This window comes from Rhinopithecus bieti, unplaced genomic scaffold, assembly GCF_001698545.2.
Source record: "Rhinopithecus bieti isolate Rb0 unplaced genomic scaffold, ASM169854v2 scaffold_1368, whole genome shotgun sequence".
NCBI classification, from domain to species: Eukaryota; Metazoa; Chordata; class Mammalia; order Primates; family Cercopithecidae; genus Rhinopithecus; species Rhinopithecus bieti.
Genome location: NW_016803382.1, coordinates 130,750 through 136,578, shown reverse-complemented (window position 1 = coordinate 136,578; position 5,829 = coordinate 130,750). Strand labels below are relative to the sequence as shown.

The 5,829-nt window shown below is 43.4% G+C and overlaps 1 long non-coding RNA gene across 3 annotated transcripts in view; it reads right to left on the bottom strand.

Annotated features, from left to right (window-relative positions):
• Positions 1 to 5,258, bottom strand: part of LOC108535771 (uncharacterized) — a 40,419-nt gene extending 35,161 nt beyond the window's left edge. For all 3 annotated transcript variants that reach the window (XR_001887325.1, XR_001887323.1, XR_001887324.1), the window contains exons 1-3: positions 5,159 to 5,258; positions 2,854 to 2,968; positions 1,101 to 1,212 (exon numbers count right to left, since the gene is read on the bottom strand). This is a non-coding gene — a long non-coding RNA (uncharacterized LOC108535771). The remainder of the gene's footprint in view (positions 1 to 1,100; positions 1,213 to 2,853; positions 2,969 to 5,158) is intronic.
• Between the last annotated feature and the right edge of the window lie 571 nt (positions 5,259 to 5,829).

The window sequence follows — 5,829 nt, the reverse complement described above, 5'->3', positions numbered from 1 at the left end:
AAAAAAAAAAAAAAAAAAAAAAAAAAAGACGACTAACCTAGGCACACACGTTGCAAAATGTAAAATATAAAATAAAAGAAGAAAATAGAAGAAAAAAACCCATAGACAATGCCAGGGTGTGACAATCTTTCTCTTTTTTTTTTTTTGAGATGGAGTTTCACTCCTGTTGCCCAAGATGGAGTGCAATGGTGCAATCTTGGCTCACTGCAACCTCCGCCTCCCAGTTTCGGGTGAGTCTCCTGCCTCAGCCTTTCGAGTAGCTGGGATTACGGGGATGCGCCACCATGCCTGGCTAATTTTTTGTATTTTTAGTACAGACGGGGTTTCTTCATGTTGGTCAGGCTGGTCTTGAACTCCCGACCTCAGGTGATCCACCCGCCTCAGCCTACCAAAGTGCTGGCATTACAGGTGTGAGCCACCGCGTGTGGCCTATTCACTGTTTTTAGTTGCACACAAGTCACCACCAGCATATAAACATGTGGTACTATGGAAAACATTGGATCTTATGTAGGGAAAAGAAAACAATGAACCAGAAGAGAAGGCATCTCACAGACTGAAAGAAAACTATGGAAAATCCTGTCTTTGAAAGGGGTCATTATAAAATACGTGCAAGAAACTAACACTACCATGTGGGGGGAAAATAAAAACAGAAGCAAAAACAAACACCCAAGCTAAGTTTGGACCAAGGACCTGAAAAGACATGTCTGAAAAGTAGATGTGAAACTGACTCACAGGTAAAAGAAAAGTTTCTCAAAAGCTCTAATCCTCACGAGAATGTCAAGGAAAACCACACTGAGATACCACTCCCACTCTCATAGAATGAATGTTACCTAAAACAAAAATAAAAGTTTGAAAAGGAAACAACTGGTATACACTTGCAGAAGGGGAAACTCTTCTAATACACGATTGGTAGGAATGTCAATTTGTACACACATTAGGGAAAACAGCCAGAAGTTCCTCAAAGTAAAAACGCCATTTCATCTAGCCATCCCGCCATTGGCTATACATTTACAGCCAACGAAATTCCTGTGTGGAAGAGATACCTGCCTTGCCCTGTGTACTGTGGTACTCACAATAGCTAAGACAGGAAATACACCTACCTGTTCATTCAATGATGAAGGGATGAGGAAACTGCAATATACATCCAGAATGGAATACTCTTCAACCACAGAAATGAGTGAAATCTAGTCATTTGCAGTCATGTGGAAAAACCTGGGGGACATCATGTTAAAGGAAATGAGCCAGGCAGAGAAAGGCATATACTGCATAATCTCATGCACGTGGAATCTAAAACACTTCACCTCATAGAAGTAGAAAGTTCGACAGTGGTTACCAGAGGCTGAGGAGAAGAAGGGGCCTGGGCAGGGATTGGTAATGGGTACAAAGTTACACTTAGAAAACTGAGATCAATCCTGCCCTTCTCTTCTATAGCAGAGTGACTAGGGTTAATATTGTAGCAAATTTTCCAAATAGCTGGAAAGGATTCTGAATATCTTATCCACAGACAAATAATACCTAGAGGACAGACTTCATAGATGCTAAATACTGTGATTTAATCAATATGCTAGGTGTACCTATATCAAAATGGCCCCTGCATCCTCTAGTTATATACATATACTCTAGGGCAATTTCTTTTCTTTTCTTTTTTTTTAAAGGATGCCAACGATGCTAAAATTCACATGGAACCATGAAACACCCTGAATTTCGAAAGCAATCCTGGAAATACAAAGTACGTGGGATGCATCACTGTCCTCCATTTGAAATAACATTGAAAAGCTAGTTATCTAAACAGATGACTGGCATTAACCAAGAAATCCAGACCAACAGATAGAATGAGGGAGCTCAATCACAAACCCAAATTCCTAGGTAGTGTACACATTTTGTAAAAGAACACTAAAAGACATGACAAAGAAGGGGAATCGGTTTAATAAATTGTTTTGAAAATTGGATATCCCTATGTAAAATAATAAAATAGGACCCCTATTGTGTAAAAGGCATAACAATCAACTCAAAATGAATTAGAGACTCATAAACAAAACTTGAAAGAATCAAGGTCCTCCCATGAGAAGACATAAGGTGTGGGGATATTTAGGTCAGCAGGGATCTGTGCTTACAGTGTGCCAAAACAAAACAAAAACACAGGGGAAAACTCATGGGTGATGGATTAATTTGGTCATGATTTTGTTTTCCTTCTATCAGTCACCTACATCACAGGGAATCAAGAAAACAGACACACATGGGATTGCATCACCCTCTAGAGTTTGTGCCCAAGCAGATAAAAAAAAAAACCATGAAGAAAATAAAAAAAAATTCTTAAGTTTACAAGAAAGGTTTCGGCAAACATACATCTGATAAAAGGTTGTCTTCAAAATGTCTAAGCAACTAACAGTACTTACTAGCAAAAACACAAAAGAGAAACTAATAACCAAACAAAATGGGGCATAAGAACCTGAACAGACATTTCTGCAAAGAAGACATAACATTGAAAACAAGTTTTAAAACCTTGGATAACATCACAAATCATGAGAAAGATGTAAATCAAAACAACACACATATCATCTCACTATAATTCAAATGGATGTTATCAAAGTGATAAAATATATCAAGAGACACAAATGCTGGTGTAAATTTCCAGAGAGGAACTCTTTTGGTAAGAATGTTAATTAGTATACATACTACAAAAATCAGTGGGAGATTCCTCCAAAAATTAAACCTACAACTACCATTTCATCTAACAATTTTACTACTAAGTATACCTTCGGTGCAAAAGAAATCAGTCCATGCAAGAGATATCTGCCATCCTATGCAAACTGCAGCACTATTTACAACTGTCAAGATAAAGAATAAACTTACCTGCCCATCCCACACATGAAGGGATAAAGTAACTGTGGTGGATGTCTACAAATAGAATAGTATTCAGCCAGAAAAACAGAATGAAATTTCATCATTTGGAGCCATACTGTTGAACCTGGAAGACATCATGGTAAATGACCTAAACCAGGCAGAGAAAGAAAAACACTGCCACATCTCACTCATGTAGGATCCGAAATAAAACGCTTTATTGCATGTATCTAGAGAGCACAACAGTGGTTATCAGAGGTTGGAGGGAAGAGGGGGCACGGACAGAGATCAGAAATAGGTACAAAATTACACTTAGATGAGAGGAATGAATTGTTCCTCTGTTCCACAGCACAGTGACTAGAGGTTAACACAACATCACATCTTTTTCACAAAATCTGGAAAAAAAGATTCCAAATGTTTTCACCACAAAGAAATTAACAACTGTTTGTGATAATGGAGACGCTTGTAAAGGCAAGATTCCAAATGTTTTCACCACAAACACTCTGTATGTATACAAATGTGCCCTAATTATGGACCTTTACATTGTAAAAAAATTAACAGAAATAAATACATAGTGCTAAAAATCACAGGGAACCACAAAAACAATGAATATCTAAAGGAATCCTGAGAAATACAATCGAAGTGAGAACCCACAATCCTCGATATCAAATTAAACTGCCAAGTTGTAATTATGCAGCAGATACATGGTACTTGCATAAAAACGAATACCTAGAACTATGGACAAAACAGGGAGGACAAAAACATGATCAGCACAAATATGGACACAGTCAACTGACTTTGATAAAGAACACTACAACGTGGAAAGCAGAGTCTGCTCAATGAATACCTTTAAGAAAAATTATATCCGGATTCAGAGGCGAGAAATAGGACCCTTATTTTACACGATGTATGAAAATCAACCTCCCCACCCACAAACCGAAGGCCAAAACAAAATACCATAAACCACAAAATGTTTTTAACTAAAACACAGGTTGAGCATATATTTTGGGTCACTTGAATCTCTGCTAACCTTTGCAAAGAGGAAAAGAAACAAACACTCTGGAAGAAAAACCTCATTGACAATTAAATGCTTTGTTACTGACATATGTTTTCTAATATGGGTGACCACGATTACATGCATGAAATGCAAAAACAAACAAACAAACAAAAAATCATGTGGAACTACATCAATCTGAAAAGTTTCTGCATAGCAACGAAAACTACTTTCCAAATAAAAAAGCATCCTATAGATTAGGCAAAAATTTCAGGCAATCATGTAATTCATGAGGAGTTGTCAACTAACTTGTACACAAAAAACACTACAAAGTAGAAAAAAAATCCAATCTAATATTTCTCAAAGAACCTGAACAGACAATTCTGCACAGATATAAAATGGAACAACAGATAAGAGATAAGGTCCTCAAAATTAACTATTCATTAGAATACTGTAATTCAAAACCACATGTATATAATCTCACACTTATTGAATATTCCTAGAAAAAATTTTAAAAATAGGAGGGGCTGGAAGTGGTGGCTCACGCCTGTAATCCCAGCACTTTGGGAGGCCGAGGCCGGCGGATCACCTTAGGTCAGGAGTTTCAGACCAGCCTGACTAACACTAATATCGTGAAACCCCGTCTCTACTAAAATAAAACACAAAATTAGCCGGGCGTGGTGGCGGGCGCCTGTAGTCCCAGTTACACAGGAGGCTGAGAGGAGAATTGTTTGAAACCGGAGGCGGAGGTTGCAGTGAGACGAGATGGCGCCACTGCACTCCAGCCTGGGAAGCAGAGCGAGACTCTGTCTCAAAAAAACAAAAACAAAAACAAAAAAAATTGGAACGGGGGTGTGGTTTTGGAGAAAGCGTAACTCATACACTGTATGTGGAAATGAAAATTAGGGTACACACCATGGAAAACAGCTAAATAGCTGGAGACTCCTCGAATAATTGAAACTGCAGCTGTCCCCTGCTCTAGCGAGGTCTCTTTCTAAAGATCCTGAGGCATCAAAAATCACCCTACACTCCAGCTTGGAGGCCCGTGGGGCTCGGAGGGACCCGGGTCCAGCGCTTCACCGCCGGCTCTGGGCCAGGGCGTTCCCATAGGCTGGACGCGGGTCGCACAGGGGCACAGCCTTCCCGGCCGGGGTGCGGACGCTGCAGCGGCCAGGATCCCACAACCGCCCCGCGCTGACGACTCGGGCCCAGATGCCCACGAACAAGTCAGGGCCCGAAAGCAGGGAGCGGCCGGGAAGGAGCAGGGAGACCAAGAGGGTTCCCAGTGGGGTGCATCCCCCGTCACTTACCGCCAAGACCTACCTCTTCCTCCACCAACACACGGAAGCCACCACAGCTTCTGCGAGGCTCCCTCTGACCACGCCGCCGCCGCCGCTGCTGCCCGGGCCTCGCACGAAGCGCAGTCTCGGCTTCCGTAGGGGCCTGCACGCTGGCAGCGTCCCTCGCGCCAGGCTGAAGCACCGCCCCCTCTTAAAGGGGCCGCGGCTGGGACTGGCCAAAAGCTGTTTCGGGTTGCACAGGCTGAACCTCTGCCCAGCCCCAGGGGTGAACGAAAGGCCCCCAGTCTCTCATCCTCCTGGGGTCTATGGCCCTAGAGGTCGCAGGAGCCCCTCCTGTGACCCTAGCCGCGAGATCGGCTCCCTTTGCCTGGGGAGCGCCCGGGACCTGCCCCTGCCCCTGCCCTCCTCTCGACCTCAGCTTCACCATCTGCAAAGGAAGCGGCCTGGCTGGAGCTCTGGGGTCCCTCAAGCTTGGCGCCTCTGGATCCAGGGTGGGCTCCCCTGCCCCTCTGCAGAGGGGGCCCAAGAACCACGGAAACCTGGGGGTTGGAGGGACAGTCCCGAGGGCAGCAGGGCCTCCTTGGCCTCATTGTCCGCGTTCGTCCTGTGGGAGCCCTGGGGCCTCGCTGCGTCCCAGACACCTGCGGCCTTACCAGGGCTGCCTGGGTCACCGGGCTCCCCAGGAGGCAGGCA